General features: G+C 37.1%; 1 non-coding gene across 1 annotated transcript; it reads left to right on the forward strand.

The window, feature by feature from the left end:
- The first annotated feature begins 9300 nt into the window (after positions 1-9300).
- LOC120577255 (small nucleolar RNA R71) lies at positions 9301-9407 on the forward strand. The gene has a single exon (XR_005643329.1). It is a non-coding gene; the product is annotated as a small nucleolar RNA R71 (small nucleolar RNA).
- The last annotated feature ends 610 nt before the right edge of the window (positions 9408-10017 follow it).

Here is a 10017-nt window from a genome sequence, read left to right on the forward strand (position 1 = left end):
AAACCTCATTGTATAACAACATAATTCATCATATCATAAACATCTTCTCATAATAACATAGTCGACACAACATAATTCTCATCTTATAATAATGTAAACAACATCAAATCATAATAATAATATTCTTACTTCTTTAACTTTAGTAACACTTACTAATTTAACCAACAACGACGACAACAACAAGATTCTACAACAACGACAACAACTCTCCCAACAACAACAACAACAACTTAATCAACAACAACGACGACAACTTAATCGACAACATAAACAACATGAGAGTACACCACCTCTCATAACTCAACAACGTAAGAGTACACCACCTCTTATAAAACAACAACAAAGTAAGAGTACACTACCTCTTACACAACACCTGACATAATCATTCACCAACAACGGCTACAACTACGACTTCAACAACAACACGGACGATGGTTACAACATCGGCAATTTGCATAACATACTTATGACTTATTCGTCAACGTACAACTCAACAACGTTTACAACTTAGACCAACATTTACATCTTAGTTAAGATTCGACAGCATCACAGTTAGCACATAGACATCTCAAGAGATAACAATATCAAATGATAATCAACACAACTTAAACATCATATATAATTCCACATAATGCATTTGCAAATATACCACATCATTAACAACATCAATCGTCATTAACAACATCATTAATCATCTTAATTTCATCAATAATAGATATCTAATTCATCAATTAAATCTAACACCCTGTCATAATAATAATTCATCAATATATAAGTATATCATCATTAACAACATCAACAACAAATGGTAATTAAAACCAACAACATCGACTCATGCAACTACTCAACGACTCCACTAAGACTCCTCAACAATGCGCATGCATGTGGTACCATATTCAGGGCCGGAGCCCTCACCGCTAATTGAATTGTTAAAGCATTCATTCAGGACAAAAGTCCTCACCGCTAATTGAATGGTTAAAGCATTCATTCAGGACATAAGTCCTCACCGCTTTGAACAACAAAGTGTTCCACCGCTTTGAACGACAAGGCATTCCAGGGCCAAGGCACTCCCGCTTTTATGATTATGCAACTGACTCCACTTGTGTATATCTACATACAACTCAACAACATCAACGACAACCACTACTCATCAATGCATATATGTAAATATGACTTCACCTCGACAATCCAATTAATAATACTTCAACCTTTGAAAAGAATTCAGCAACATGTATAATTTATTTAAATATAATTATACATCACAATCAACAATAATCCATCATAATTAATCCAACGATTCCAGAAAATACACAATTAATCATAAACAACATCATACTAATTCATCAATCATATTCAATTATTCACTGTGACCTACGTGTAGTAATTTGACCATAACTCAAGTTCTATAAATCCTTTTGAGGTCAAACCAATGGCACTAGAAAGCTAACATCCATACATACAACTTTCGTGTTTACACATAAGACCAATTTTGTACCAATCAATACCAGTTTTCATTTCAAATTCGGACAAAGTTGTGCTGAAATTCATAAAAATTCACTAAGACCGACTTGGAGTATTTCCATCATATCTCAAAAGATAAAAATCATTTTCAAGTAAAACCAAATCCATTGGAAAGCTAACAAAATTATCTAAAACTTTCATGTTTACACCAAAGGCTAATTCAAAACAGAAACGTGTGAAGAAGATGCAAGAACGCGAAATAGGGTAGTCTGCCACTGAACATTTCGCCAGGCGAACTAATGGCGAGCTCAAGGCGAGTAGCTACTGTGATGTTTCGCCAGGCGAACTAAGGGCGAGTAAATGGCAAAAATATCCGCCAGGCGAAATATCTCTCCGCCATGGCGAATCGCGACAGACCAGACTACGTGAATTCTGCAATTTTTCACCAAAAGTCTCAATTTTCCCCAATTCAATCCCCAAAACTGATTACAACATTGCTATATGATTATACTATTGATCTGTATGCAATCTCTCATCATTTTCATGGTTTCTACACTTTCAATTCAACAATCTATAATCAAAACCTAAACCCAAAATCCCAATTTAACCAACACCCTTTTGTTAAATCAAAATCAGAAGTTATATAATCTATAATTATTGAGAGTTAGTCTCACCCTTACCTTTGATTGAAGAACAAAACTCTACAGAAAATCTGATTCTCCTCACTTGGCTCTTCTCCTAGCTTTCTCTTGGTTTTCTCCCAAAACTGATTGTACGTGAAACAGTTTTCTCTTACTCTCCCTTATTCTTAATTAACTCCACTTAATTCCTTTAATTAAAGTATAACCCTCAAAACTCCAAATAATTCTATTTCTCACATTATTCTAATTAATATTAAAATAAACCTTATAATAAAATATAACACACCACAAAATCAACAAATATTATTTAAAATCACCTAAAAGACTCTAAATAAATCGAAATAAATAAAATAACAACTAGGCGTTACAGTGGTGAGAAAGGCCACAAGAGCAATGCTTGTCCGGAAGAGGTAAAAAGATGTTTCCAGTGTGGTAAGAAGGGTCATGCATTAGCTGATTGCAAGCATAATATATTGTGTGCTTCAATTGCAAAGAAGAGGGTCACATTGGTTCTCAGTGCAAGTAGCCTAAGAAGGTGCCGACTACTGGTAGGGTTTTGGCTTTGGCTGGTACACAGACAAAGAATGAGGATCGCTTGATCAGAGGTACTTGCTATATTAATAATACTCCTTTAGTTGGTATTATTGATACTGGTGCTACGCATTGTTTTATTGCTTTCGATTGTGCTTCTACTTTGGGTCTAGATATGTCTGATATGAATGGAGAGATGGTTGTCGAAACTCCAGCTAAGGGTTCGGTGACTACTTCTCTCGTATGTTTGAAATGTCCTTTGTCTATGTTTGGTCGTGATTTTGAGATGGATTTAGTTTGTCTACCTTTGAGCGGTACGGATATGATTCTGGGTATGAATTGGTTAGAGTACAACCATGTTCCTATTAATTGTTTTAGCAAGTTAGTGTATTTCTCTTTTGTCGAAGAGGAAAGTGGTGCAGAGTTCTTATCTACCAAGCAGCTGAAGCAACTGGAATGCGATGGTATTTTGATGTTTTCTTTGATAGCTTCCTTATCTATTGAGAATCAAGCAGTGATTGATAAGCTACAAGTGGTATGCGATTTTCCTGAAGTTTTTCCAGATGAAATTCCTGAAGTTTTGGATCGGTTCATGGTTGTTTTCATCGATGATATTTTAATTTACTCCAAGACTGAAGAAGAACATGCTGAGCATCTGAAGATTGTCTTGCAAGTGTTGAAAGAGAAGAAACTTTATGCTAAATTATCTAAGTGGGAGTTCTGGTTGCAAGAGGTAAGTTTTCTTGGCCATGTTATTTCTGGTGATGGTATTGCTGTAGATCCCTCTAAAGTTGAAGCGGTATCGCAATGGGAGACTCCTAAATCAGTTACAGAGATTAGAAGTTTCTTGGGTTTAGCTGGTTACTAGAGAAGATTTATTGAAGGATTTTCTAAGTTAGGACTTCCACTAACGCAGTTGACTTGTAAAGGTAAAGCTTTTGTGTGGGATGTTCAATGCGAGAACAATTTCAGTGAATTGAAGAAGCGGCTGACGACAGCTCCGGTTTTGATTTTGCCGAAGTCCGATGAACCTTTTTGTTGGAACAAAATGTGTTTCACAATGAACCTTATTAAGTTTTGATGATAACAAGGTATTAAAAAATTGTCAATTGGTTATTACTAATAATTGTTCAAGTGTACAGGACCAAAGGCTACTCAAGTTATTTCAATAGGTCTTGGAAGAACAATAGAAAGAAAAAGAAATTCTGAGCATCTGAAGAAAACTGCTCCTGAAGCTGAAGTGCTCCTGAAGAGATGACGTCATCAGAAGCAGAAGGTCATCAGAAGCAAAAGTTTTTATCAGAAGCAATATCTTCACCAGAAGCTACGTTTGATCCTTTAATCAAACTGAAGATTCAAAGTAGCTGATTCTCAATTCAGTCTTATCAAAGAAGAATGAAGAATTGAAAGGGAGGTATCAACGGATATATGGATAGCACTGAGCACTTGTCTCTCATTAATAGAGTTGACAAAGTACAAGTGTACAACCACTACCTCCACTACTCTGTTTTCTGTCTACGCTACAAGACAAAACAACAGCCATGCCTGCAGAATTTGTACACTCAAGATGGGAATGAATTTGAAGCTGATTCTTCAAAGGACTACACCCAAATCAGGCAAAGGATCACTGGTGGATAATCAAAGGATTTCAAACGACTCTTTAGACGTGCTGATTATCTCAACGTCTCTTTCACGCCTCTATATAAAGGAGTGAAGACTTGAAGATTGAAAATAGAGAAATACATAAGTTCAAAAGCGCCAAAACTCTGTCAATTTGATTCTACAAAGCACACTGAATTTCTGCACTGATTTGATACATCTTAGAAATTCAAAGTCTAGAGTCTTTTCTGCATTGTATTGTGAACACCGCTGATTGTATATCAAGTGTTCAATTCAAACTCAATTCTCTGTATTTTTGTTTGATTAGAAGTCTCTTGCCTGCGTGCTTGAGCATTAGAAGTCTCTTGCTTAGTGCTTGAGCATTGGAAGACTCTTGCGTGTGTGCTTGAGCATTTTTGTGAAGTCTCATACTTAGAAAGTATTGAGCAGTTGTAATCTTGTGATTATAGTGAAATCTCCTTGGAAGTGCAAGGGGGACTGGACTACTTCCGTGTTGTGGAAGGAACCAGGATAACTGCTTGTGTCTTTGTCTTTCTTTTCTCTGCTCTGTTCTTTTCCGCTGCAATCTGACTCTGATCATTTCATCAGAAGCAATCAAACTGCTTCTGAAGTTTTATCAGAAGAAGTATTTTTAAGAGAAAAAGAAAACACAATTCAACCCCCCCCCCTTCTTGTGTTTTTCACCTTCACTTTTGTGGTATATTGTGATGCGTCCAAGTTGGGTTTAGGAGGTGTACTTATGCAAGATGGTAAAGTGGTAGCTTATGCTTCAAGAAAGTTGAGAATTCATGAGAAGAATTACCCGACGCATGATTTAGAGTTGGCGGCTGTGGTCTTTGTATTGAAGATATGGAGACATTACTTGTATGGTTTGAGATTTGAGGTGTTTAGTGATCACAAGAGCTTAAAGTATTTTTTCGATCAGAAAGAATTGAATATAAGGCAGCGAAGGTGGCTCGAATTATTGAAATATTATGACTTTGGTTTGAATTATCATCCAGGTAAAGCTAATGTTATTGCAGATGCCTTGAGTAGGAAGACATTGCATATGTCCGCTGTGATGGTTAGAGAGTTCGAGTTACTTGAACAGTTTAGAGATATGAGTTTGGTTTGTGAGTGGTCACCTCAGAGTGTGAAACTGGGAATGCTGAAGATTGATAACGAATTTCTGAAGAGTATTAAAGAGGCACAGAAAGTTGATGTCAAGTGTGTAGACTTGTTGGTTGCTAGTAAACAGACTGAAGATGGTGACTTTAAGGTCGATGACCATGGTGTGTTGAGATTCCGAGGCCGAATTTGTATTCCTGATGATGAAGAGATGAAGAAAATGATTCTTGAAGAGAGTCATAGAAGTAGCTTGAGTATTCACCCGGGAGCTACGAAGATGTATCATGATCTAAAGAAGATATTCTGGTGGTCTGGATTGAAACGCGATGTGGCACAGTTTGTGTATTCCTGTTTAGTTTGTCAGAAGTCGAAGATTGAACATCAGAAACCTGCTGGTATGATGGTATCTTTAGATGTGCCAGAGTGGAAGTGGGATAGTATATCCATGGATTTTGTGACGAGTTTGCCGAATACTCCTAGAGGGAATGAAGTAATTTGGGTGATCGTTGATAGATTGACGAAGTCGGCTCATTTTCTACCGATTAATATTAGTTTCCCTGTTGCCCAGTTGGCAGAGATTTATATTAAGGATATTGTGAAGTTGCATGGTGTTCTTCGAGCATTGTATCAGATAGAGATCCAAGATTTACTTCTAGATTTTGGAAAAGTTTGCAAGAGGATTTGGGTTCTAAGCTGAGATTGAGTTCGGCGTATCATCCGCAGACATATGGTTAGTCGGAGAGGACGATACAATCGCTAGAGGATTTGTTGAGAGTTTGTGTTCTTGAGCAAGGAGGAACTTGGGATAGTCATCTTCCATTGATTGAGTTCACATACAATAATAGTTATCATTCTAGTATTGTGTTATACCTTGATTTTGAACCTAAAAATACTCGTTCAAATTTCTTTTCTAACACTGGTATTTGTCAATTCTCTGTTATTTTACTCTGAACCTTTACTCTCTTTTCATCTGCATATTTTATTGTCTCTGTCTCAAAGTACGTTCAAGCTCGATTTTCTGGCATAAAACTATTCAAAGTGTCTTTTCTTGCATTGTAAGTCATTTGAAAACTCTCTGAAACATCGCATTACTTTTCTTGCATTTTATTTCAAAAAAATCATACAAAAGGGTATTCTGGTCATTTCCTGCAGTGGAACCCATTTTAGTCCCTGTGTTTGCCTCTGAGTCTTTTCAACTTGTCTGTACAAATCATTGTTGAGTCTCTGTTTAAAATCATTTCAAAAAAATTGCATCTGAGTCAGTTTGAGTCAGTTTAGTCCCTAGGGGCATTTTGGTCTTTTCCTGTCAAAATTTCGGCAGAGAGGTATTTTAAAATACCTCATTTTTCTAATTGGTTCATTTTAGTCCTTTTGTTGATTTTATTTTTGGTTTCACTTTACGTTTTTTTTCAAATTACCAATTTTAGTCCAATTTTATTTTAATTGCATTTTTAGTCCAAAACTTTTAAAATTGCATTTTTTTAGTCCTATTTCTTATTTGCTGTCCAGTCCTTCAATTTCCTTTTTTGCAGAAAGGTCCCCAAACAGATGTGCTTTTCTCATTGGTTCAGAAACACACATGGCAGCCTATAAATAGCATAAATCTGCACAGATCCACACAGTCATTGACACATCACCAAAAACAGAATCTCAACTTTCTCTCTCCATTCAGTTAGATCAAAACAGAAAAATCATCAAGAACATTCACAAAAAAACGACGTTATCTCCAAAGAGGATTTCCAGGAATGTGTAATATAGCACGAGCCACTACGTGCCCAATACTCCAATGTCTTGTCTGTCTCTGCGAAACTGTGTCTACAAACTGCCAACAGTCATGCATTACAAGCATTCATACATGCATAATCATGCATACTACGTGCCCATACATTTGATAAAACTGTTATATCATCCATGCATATTGCATTTCCAATGTCGACATCAGTCTCAATTCAATACTCATGTCGGGTTCTCTATCAAAATCTTGTGAGCCAATAATATTGATCAATCTCTACCTTTCAAATCAAATCGACATCAAGTCAATTTCAATCTATATTTTGTCAAAAAAAAAAAACTGATCCTTAGTGAATTTGTTTCTGTTTGGTCAAGTGGCTAGTTCGAGTCCAAGAACAGCTTGTACCTGTCTATTTGTTCCGTTTGGTCAAGTGGCTAGTTCAAGTCCAAGAACAGCTTGTACCTGTCTATTTGTTTCTGTTCGGTCAAGTGGCTAGTTCAAATCCAAGAGCAGCTTGCACCTGTCTGCTTGTTTTTGTCTCCGGTGGAGTAACCAGTTCGCATCTAAGAACAAGCTCGCACCTGTCTATTTGCCTTTGTTTTCGGTCGAGTGACCAGTTCGAATCGTAGAACAACTCGTACCTATCTACTTTTCCATGACCCCAGTCGAGTAACCAGTTCAAATCCAAGAACAGCTCGTACCTGTCTATGTGTCTACGATTTTAGTCGAGTGACCAGTTCGAACCCAAGAAGAACTCGCACCTGTCTGTCTGCCTTTATTCCCGGTCAAGTGCCCAGCTCAATCCAAGAGCAGCTTGTACCCGTCAATTTGTTTCTAGTTCCCTACCTATCCTGTTATCTGTTATCTTGCCAATGTCTACCAATCCCGCAATGGATACGACATCTCTTGTTAGTTCCAACTCTCGTCTGTCTTGCATTCATAATCCAAATGTTGCATGGCATTCATGATATTTGAAAATGTGCAAGCGTATTTTTACGTCCAAACACAGTGCAAATGTTAATATTTAAGTATCTTCGTCCCGTCAAGCCAAAGACTCCGTCTCTTGACCCTCCGGACAAAGAAACTTAAATAGGGGCAGCTGTTATACCCTGATTTTGGACCTAAAAATACTCGTTCAAATTTCTTTTCTAACACTGGTATTTGTCAATTCTCTGTTATTTTACTCTGAACCTTTACTCTCTTTTCATCTGCATATTTTATTGTCTCTGTCTCAAAGTACGTTCAAGCTCGATTTTCTGGCATAAAACTATTCAAAGTGTCTTTTCTTGCATTGTAAGTCATTTGAAAACTCTCTGAAACATCGCATTACTTTTCTTGCATTTTATTTCAAAAAAATCATACAAAAGGGTATTCTGGTCATTTCCTGCAGTGGAACCCATTTTAGTCCCTGTGTTTGCCTCTGAGTCTTTTCAACTTGTCTGTACAAATCATTGTTGAGTCTCTGTTTAAAATCATTTCAAAAAAATTGCATCTGAGTCAGTTTGAGTCAGTTTAGTCCCTAGGGGCATTTTGGTCTTTTCCTATCAAAATTTCGGCAGAGAGGTATTTTAAAATACCTCATTTTTGTAATTGGTTCATTTTAGTCCTTTTGTTGATTTTATTTTTGGTTTCACTTTACGTTTTTTTTCAAATTACCAATTTTAGTCCAATTTTATTTTAATTGCATTTTTAGTCCAAAACTTTTAAAATTGCATTTTTTTAGTCCTTTTTCTTATTTGCTGTCCAGTCCTTCAATTTCCTTTTTTGCAGAAAGGTCCCCAAACAGATGTCCTTTTCTCATTGGTTCAGAAACACACATGGCAGCCTATAAGTAGCATAAATCTACTTGGTTTGCAATCGATGCTAGAGTGACTAGATAGGCCACATGCTTCACATGGAGGTGAGAAGGTAGGTGTGATAACACAAGTATTCATGCGATCAAGTCTTTGAGATAATGCATTCACCCTGGTAGATAGATAGTCAAAGGAAGAGGTTTCGTCCATACCTGCCTCTTTTTTAGAGGGTGAAGGATTGATGATTGCTTTTTCTTCCGTCCATTGAAAAAGGTTTAGAGCCATGTCCTCAATTAAGGCGTCAGCTGTTGTGAAATCCTTGTTCATTAGGGCACCACCTGCAGCTGCATCAACAGTTAATTTAGTGTTAGATGTTAGACCGTTATAAAAGGTGTGGATGATTAACCTTTTCTCCAAACCGTGGTGGGGACAACGTCTAAGTATTTCTTTAAAACGCTCCCACACATCGAAAAGAGATTCCCCGTTTTTTTGAGTAAATTGGTAAAGCTTTCCCCTAAGTTGGGCGGTCTTTGATGGGGGAAGGAAGCGGCAAAGGAATTCTCGTCTCAGTTGGTCCCATGAGGTGATGGAACCGGGCTTTAAAGAATTGAACCAATTGCTGGCCCTATCTTTTAGAGAAAAAGGAAAGAGATGTAGCCTAACGGCTTCTTGGTCGTTTTTGCAAGTTACACTAAGTCTCCAAAAGTTTGAGATATGTAGATTTGGATCTTCAGAGGGTGATCAAGAAAACTGGTTTTGTTGTACCAGAATTAGTAGCGCAGGTTTTATATTGAAGTTGCTACCTTCAACAGTTGGGTAAACTATAATAGTGCATGGCTCATCCGAAGAAGGGATCGAATACTCCTTAAGAGTGCGTTCCTCAGCCATGTTATCTATTATTTTTATGCTACCCAAGAAGTCAAGTGTAGGAAAAGAAAGAAAGAAGAGGGGGAGAGAGAAGAGTTCTAATCACAAAGAAAGAGTTAATCAAATTAGTTTACTCCCCGGCAGCGGCGCCAAAAACTTGATGAGATAAAACCGCAAGTGCAAGGTCTTACCGAAGTAGTATTAAAAGAGTATCGTTCCGACAGGGAGTAGTTTAATTCAATTAACCTTTAGAGATGATTAGAAG

The sequence above is a fragment of the Medicago truncatula genome, chromosome 7, assembly GCF_003473485.1.
Source record: "Medicago truncatula cultivar Jemalong A17 chromosome 7, MtrunA17r5.0-ANR, whole genome shotgun sequence".
NCBI lineage: Eukaryota > Viridiplantae > Streptophyta > Magnoliopsida > Fabales > Fabaceae > Medicago > Medicago truncatula.